This window comes from Cupressus sempervirens, chromosome 2, assembly GCF_028749045.1.
Source record: "Cupressus sempervirens isolate cs-2001-9-10 chromosome 2, ASM2874904v1, whole genome shotgun sequence".
Lineage (NCBI taxonomy): Eukaryota > Viridiplantae > Streptophyta > Pinopsida > Cupressales > Cupressaceae > Cupressus > Cupressus sempervirens.
Window position 1 is genome coordinate 588,930,858 of NC_143119.1, and position 7,727 is coordinate 588,938,584.

Here is a 7,727-nt window from a genome sequence, read left to right on the forward strand (position 1 = left end):
GATTGGTAGTTTGGGATGTTATGTGTGGGGGAATGGCTAGGGCCCACAATGGTCTTATGATGTTATTATGGTTGGGAGGAACCATGTACTTAGTTTGGTTGTTCTATACATTGTGATATTGTTTTTGTTCATTATGATGTTGTTTTAGTACACTGCAATGTTTCCTTTTGTACTTTCCCTTCACTGATTGTTAGATGGTTAGATGTAGTTTCCATCCTTCGGTATTGTGTTCGAGTGTTGACGCCTTGAATTGTGGATTTGGTAGTCCCCGGTGTGGAGGAACTTTATTCCTTAGCTTTTTACCTTTTTGTTTTCTAGTATGTTGTATTGGATTCTCGCACAAAATTACACTTTCTTGCACGAGAATGCAAGATCTTGCATGGTGTCTTGGGTTTCCTCGCATAGCCTTTGGCACTTTCTATTGTGAAACCCAACACCATTTTTGGGTGTCTTGGTTGTTTGGCCAAGTACTTTCTCATGTCATTTGGTCCACATCCTTGCGCATAAGGTATGTTCTCTTGTGGTTTGCTACACATCCTCACGCAAGAATCTATCAGACTGTGGTTCTTGTGTGAAAAACAGGGGGCGTCTCTGCTAGTTTTCAAGGATCAATTTTTGGTGATTCTAGTACCTGTTGAGTTTAATTAACTTTCCATACCTTCACAGATCTTAGATTCTTTGTGTTATTGTCTTTTTGGGTTTTTGTTTCCTATTGTGTGTGTGTCAATTTGGGTAGTGGTGTTTGAAGATTCTTGGTTGCCGAGATGGTGGTTAAGTCTTCCATTGTGACCTATGTGATCCATGTATGATGTTGTCATTTGCACTTATACTTGTTCAAAAAAAAAAATTGGTTTGTACTTCATCCTTGTTCCAAGGATCTCTAGGCAGGGCATTACATCTGGTATCAGAGCCCATGTTGCAACATTGGGATCTCTATGTTATGCTTCCACTATGGTTTAGTTTTCTACTGTGTATTATTATATTATGGTTGCTATTTTGATATCTTGTTAGTTCATGGTTTAGACTCTTATGCTTATGACCCATTTATTCTAACATTGTCTTGTTGTTCCCATAGTGATGCCTCCTACACACACCTAGTGGTCAGGGTAGTACCCGTACTGGTAACTGTGTAGAAGAACACCGGGAAGAGGGACATTAGGAAAGAGAGTGGGAACATGGTAATAATGTTAATGAGAATGGTGTGGGGTCATTGATGCCAGTGCTCCAGGAGCTTCTTGCTCAGTTGGGCCCTCATATAGAGGAACGCTGACGGGATCATGATCAGGAAGAGGGATCTCATCATGGAGATTCCCATCATTCAGAACATAGAGAGGAGGAGCACAAACATGAGCATTCTCGTACTCCATTAGGTGGTCGAGGGCATCGTCAGGGTGGTAGGGATCGCAATAGTGAAGATTTCATCTAGTCAGATATCATGAAGTCTCTTCATCAATCCAAACCGCCATTGTGTGATGGTAAGGGAGGTGGCCTCAAGGCAAAAACTTGGTTATTGGACATGGAGTGCTACTTCACCATGCACCCATATGAAACCAATTTGAAGGCACATTGTGCAATTATGCAATTGAGGGACAACGAATCTGTATGGTGGAATATTAAGGGCTAGAAGCTCTAGATTAGTGTTGTAGATCTCACCTAGGAGATCTTTAAGGAGAGGTTTTGAGAGAGGTTCTTATCTCCTCAATTCAAAGAGGCATGTGTTGATGAGTTCCATGTGATCCGATAAGGGAACATGACAGTGGATCAATATGAAATTTAGTTCTTTGAGCTTAGGTAGTATTCATGCTACAACCATGATGATTTACTCCTAGCTCATCATTTCATCTGAGCCCTTAAGGATGCCCTAATTGGAGAAGTTTGTATGCATCAGCCTAGGACTCTTGTTCTCATTGTAGAGAAGGTACGTATTGCAGAGCAAAAATTTGGCTAGAGGTTTCGATAGCAAATTTGGTTCTCAGAACCAAAGTGCTCAGAATCCAGAACAGGATGCACAGTTCACTTAGTCTTTTGGAAAGGGCCAGGCCTAGTCAACACCCTCTCAAGGTGTTGATCATCGTAGGAATAAGAAGAGATTTTGGGCCAAGGGTGGATAGGATTTTTGTACCTCAAGAAAGAAAGAAGATAACTAGAACTAAGGATATAAATCTCAATAGGATCATCCTCCTCAGAGTGTTTAGTAGAATTTTAGCAGGGGTAGTGCACCTTATCCTAGTGCTACTCAGGTTGGTCGTGGAACAGGTTCTAGCTTCATGGGAAACTATTATTCTTGTGGCTAGCCTAGCCATAAATCTTTTGAGTGCTCCATCAAACCATCTTCAGGACCTAGTAAGGGTGCAACAAAATCTAAGCCTACTATAGGAGATGCTGGTAGGAATCACCGAGTCTTTGTCGTAGTTGACAACCATCAAGCAGATCATCAAGGTATAGTAGTCAAGGCTACAAGTACATTGCATGATGTTTCAGCTTCAGTTTTGTTTGACTCTAGTGCTTCAGATTCTTTCATATCACCATCTCTTATTCAACGATGTGGGCTAGTGGCAGTGCACCAAGTCGATAGGTGGCAAGTTGAGTTAGCTACAAGTTCCAAGGTGGCTGTAGACTCATTAGTTAGAGGTTGTATTTTGAATTTGGGAACCTTCACCACCATAGTAGATCTTTGTATCCTACCTCTAGAATTGTATGGCATTATGTTGGGCATGGATTGGTTAGCCACCCATCAGGAAAATATTAATTGTTGTTGTAAGATGGTATGGTGTGTTGATGACATAGGTGGATAGGTGGAACTTCTGGGAGTCCCAAGTCTAGTCTTTTTTAGATGATTTCAACTTATCAGTTGAAGCAAAGTGTGTGAAAGGGTTATCAATTGTTTCTTGTCTTTGTCAGTGATCTTAAGGAAGTTGAGAGTCATATGGTGACACTTGATGATCACCCACTTCTTTGTGAGTATGTAGATGTATTTTCTGATGATATTCTAGGTATGCCATCGTAGCATGACATTGATTTTTGGATTGATCTTGTACTAGGAGCGGAGCCAATTTTAAGAGCTCCTTACCACATGACTACTTAGGAGTTGAGTGAGCTTAAATTGCAGTTGGAGGAATTGTTGGCCAAGGGCCATATTCATTCTAGTATATCCCCGTGGGGTGCACCAGTCATCTTCATGAAGAAGGATGGTTCATTGCATTTGTGCATTGACTACTAGTAGTTGAATAAGGTGACAGTGAAGAACTGTTATCCTTTGTCAAGGATAGATGACTTGTTTGATCAAATGAAGGGAGCACGAGTATTCTCAAAGATTGATCTAAATTTGAAATACCATCAACTTCATATCTAGGAGGCTAACATTCATCGAACAAATTTTCATACATGGTATGAGCATTATGAGTTCACAGTTGTACCCTTTGGGCTAACCAATGCACCATTAGTGTTTATGAGTTTGGTGAATGGAGTATTTTGCACTTGCCTCAATCAGTGTGTCATTGTATTCCTATATGACATATTGATCTATTCAAAGATTGTGGAGGAGCATGAATTCCATTTACGTCAAGTATTGCAGAGCTTGAGAGACCATCAGCTGTATGAAAACTTGAGTAAATGTGGGTTCTTCTAGTCATAGGTGAAATATTTGGGACACATCATCATTGGTGATGGAATTGTAGTGGATCCAGAGAAGATTCACATTATCATGGATTGGTCAGTAACCACTAATGTCTCAGAAGTTCGTAGCTTTATGGGATTGGTGGGTTACTACCATTGCTTCATGAAGGATTTCTCACGAGTAGCTCATCCCATCACTTCTCTTCAATGAAAAGGGAAGAAGTATGTTTGGTCAAACTAGGATGAGGCAACATTTAATGCTCTTAAGGATTGTTTGATCAGTGCACTAGTCCTTGCAATGCCTAATCCTGTAGGTGATTTTATGGTTTGCACAGATGCTTCATTGGAAGGCATGGGTGCGATGTTGATGCAAGATAATCAAGTGATTGCATATGAGTCTAGAAAACTCAAGGACCATGAGCTTAACTACCCCACTCATGATTTGGAACTCGCGGTCATGGCACATGCTCTAGTTCATTAGAGACATTTTCTTTTAGGACATAGGTTTGAGTTGCATAGTGATCATAGGAGCTTGCAGTATATCTTTACTCAGCCAAACCTGAATGCACGACAACGTCATTGGATGGATTTCTTGTGTGAGTATGACTTTGATGTTCATTACATTAAAGGGAAGGAGAATGTCATCATAGATGCCTTGAGTAGGAGGTGACATGAGGTATCAGTGTTGTCATTAGGAGTAGATTTGTGAGGCCGTATCTTGGAGGTTTTTCCTAGTGACACTTGGTATCAGGAGGTGAGGGCAAAGATCGATTATGGACGTACCCTTGAGGGGAGATTTTTAGGTTATATGATTGAGTCTAATGGACTACTACAACACTTGGGGCATATCTATATACCCATGTTTAGTGATCTTCATACCTTGGTTTTGTCGGAAGCGCATTGTGCACTATACTTTGCACATCGTGGTGTTAAGAAGATGCATGTTGATCTTAAACAACTGTACTTCTAGGAAGGGATGAGACATGATGTTTCTGATTTTGTTGCTAGATACCTTGAGTGCTAGAGAGTGAAGGCAAAGCATCAGCATCTGACAGGTCTTTTGCAGCTGCATAGCATTCTGGAGTGGAAGTGGGATACAATATCTATAGATTTTATCATAGGGTTGCTATGTCATCATAGAGACATGATTATATCATGGTGAAAATGGACAAGTTGACCAAAGTAGCACATTTTTCACCCATGAGAGCATCCTATATAGCTTCTTCTATAGCGCATGTTTTCTTGGAGGATATTGTTCATTTGCATGTGATCCCTTGTTAGATTATTTTGATAGAGATCCAATGTTTACTTTTGCATTATGAACATCTCTCCAACATGCTTTGGGCATGCAACTCAATTTTAGTTTGTCTTAACACCCAGAGACTGATGGTCAAATTGAGAGAGTGAATTAGGTTCTAGAGGATATGCTTCACATGTATGTGATGGACAGGCTGGTGAAGTGGGAGGACTATCTAGACCTTGTTGAGTTTGCATACAACAATAGGTATCACAGTTCTCTTGGCATGTCGCCTTTTCAGGCCTTGTATGGTAGACTGTGTTGTACCCCTTTGAGTTGGGATCATTTAGAGGAATGAGTTCTTTTGTGTCCAAAGATGCTTCAGGATATGGAACAGTAGGTTGTTTGCATTTGGGAGCATCTAGTTACTGCTCAGGACAACAGAAGAAGTATGCAAATGCCCATAGGTTGGATTGTCACTTTTATGTTGGTGATAGGGTATTTTTGAGAGTGTGACTGAGGAAGAGCCCCATCCATTATAGAAAAGGCTCTAAGTTGGCACCACATTTTATCGAACCATTCAAGATCCTCGAGAGGATTGGTCCTCTTACTTATCGACTAGCGTTGCCACCTAGCCTATCATGCATCCATGATGTTTTTCATGTTTTTATTTTGAGGCATTATATGTCGAATGCGACCCATGCTCTTGATTGGGATGCTTTGCAGGTAGCGGATGGGAAACTTACTTTGGAGCCCATTTGTATCCTATAGTAGCAGAGGTTGACCTTGTGAGGTTGGGACATTGAGCAGGTAAGGTTCCAATGGGACCTGTGCGATGAGACCTCTATGACTTGGGAAGATGCTACATGACTGAGGGGATTGTACCCCTATCTTTTTACCGACTTCCAAGAGCAAGCCTATGCTAGCGGGGGAGGATGTAGTGTCTCTTGTGTTTGTAGTTTGTACCTTGTCTATTTTTTATTCGAGAGATACTTGATACTCTTATTATATGTACTTTGAGATGACCTGAGGGTCGAATGTTCTACTTTGATTTAGTATCATAGATGCTATATTGCTATGTTGTTCAGTTTATCATATTTGCATGTTGATGCCATTTTGAGATGATAGTAGACCTATGATGATCAATATCTGATTTTCTAGTATTTGGACTTATTTTATGATTATGTTATGTGATGGATTCTATGCTATGGTTAATTACTTCATTCTTGTCTCTTTATACTCTATACGAACGTGAGTGATGTAAATAGATTAATTAGATATAATTGAAAAAATGGTTAAATTAGCTATTTAATGCATTTATTGCTTCAGCTATGTTATTATATGTAGTTGCACTTGATCATGTGTTTTAGTGTGCAAAAATTATATCCCTAACAATGGCACATGGAGTTAGTGATTCAGCTATTCATATTTTACCAATGTTGTCCCTGTATGGTCGACGTATCCTTATTTAATTATTTAAATTAAATCTTTTGGTGATTATTAAATCCAAACTCATTTGCATTATGTATTTAGACCAGTAAGTGTGTCTATGCATTTAGAGGTTCGCATTGTCACAAAAGTTGTTAAGTTAATTTCAGTGATTTTGGGTTTTTAAGCTTTAAATTTTATTGAATTTGTAGTGCCTGCCCCTAGTTTACATTTTCGAGCTACATTTCTGATATCTTTGCCAAACTCTTTTAGGCCAATTTATGTTTGATGATTAGTATTATTATTTTAGAGATTACCAAATGATGTTTACACTCAGTTTATTATATGATGAGATTACTTGGTACTCTATATTTCATGCATGTATGATGATTATTCAATGGTTTCAGATATCGATGATGATTAGTTAGATGGTTTATTATTCCATGTGCTTCTTATGGATACTTACCCCATACTGCATGTGTATGGTGTGCGTGTTGTTTTATTTATGTATGGTGTTTCTGATATGGTTAAGGAAGGGAGTCGTAGTCACCTGCTAGTCGGGATCTACACGATGCACCACTTCCTGCCATTGTCTGTTTAGCTTAGAATATTGTGTTTGTACATGCGTGGATTTTATGCAGGTTGCAGGTACCAGGTATCGACTTCCCTGAATTGTCAGGATGAGCGTACCCTATTGCACTGTCTCAATGGTAAGAGAGGGGAGATAAACTCTTAAGTCCAAATCCTAAACCCTTTAGCCAATTGTCCTAATTGATAATTAAGATAAGTATCTGAGTTAAGTACCCTCCGAATGCATCAAATGATGTAATTTCGTGATTATAACCCTTTTGTTTGTTTTGGTATGTATTTTTCTATGTTGAGTTTTCGTATGTTGCTTTATGAGTCCTTGGTGTATTTTCTATTAATTAAGTCTAATTAAAAAGATTAATTAATGATTTAATTTAATAGAGAATTATTATGATATCTTTATATTTAATTAATTAATTAATTAATAAAAGAATTAAATTTGGAGATTAAAGTTCAAAGATAAATTTAGAACAGGATAATATTCATTTAATTTAATAATAATATATTTGGAGTTCATTTTTAAATAAATGCTAAATATTATTGTTATTTAAATTAATTAAATATGTTATCAATTAAGTTCTAAAATAAATTAAAAAGTTGAAAGCTATTAAATTATTAAGAATTCTAGATCGCATGATCTAAACATGAGTTTAAATATGAGAATTAAATTAAAAGATTAAATTATAGAAATTAATAATGTTATTTTAATTTCTTAAAAGTGCACATAAGATTAAAGTAATAAATTAATTTAAAATAGAAGTCAAGTGAAATATTAAATAAAGTTATTTAATAATTCAACTTAATGTGCATGAAAGTTGAATGCAAAAAGATAAGAAAAGATAATAAAGGTTAATTTGGA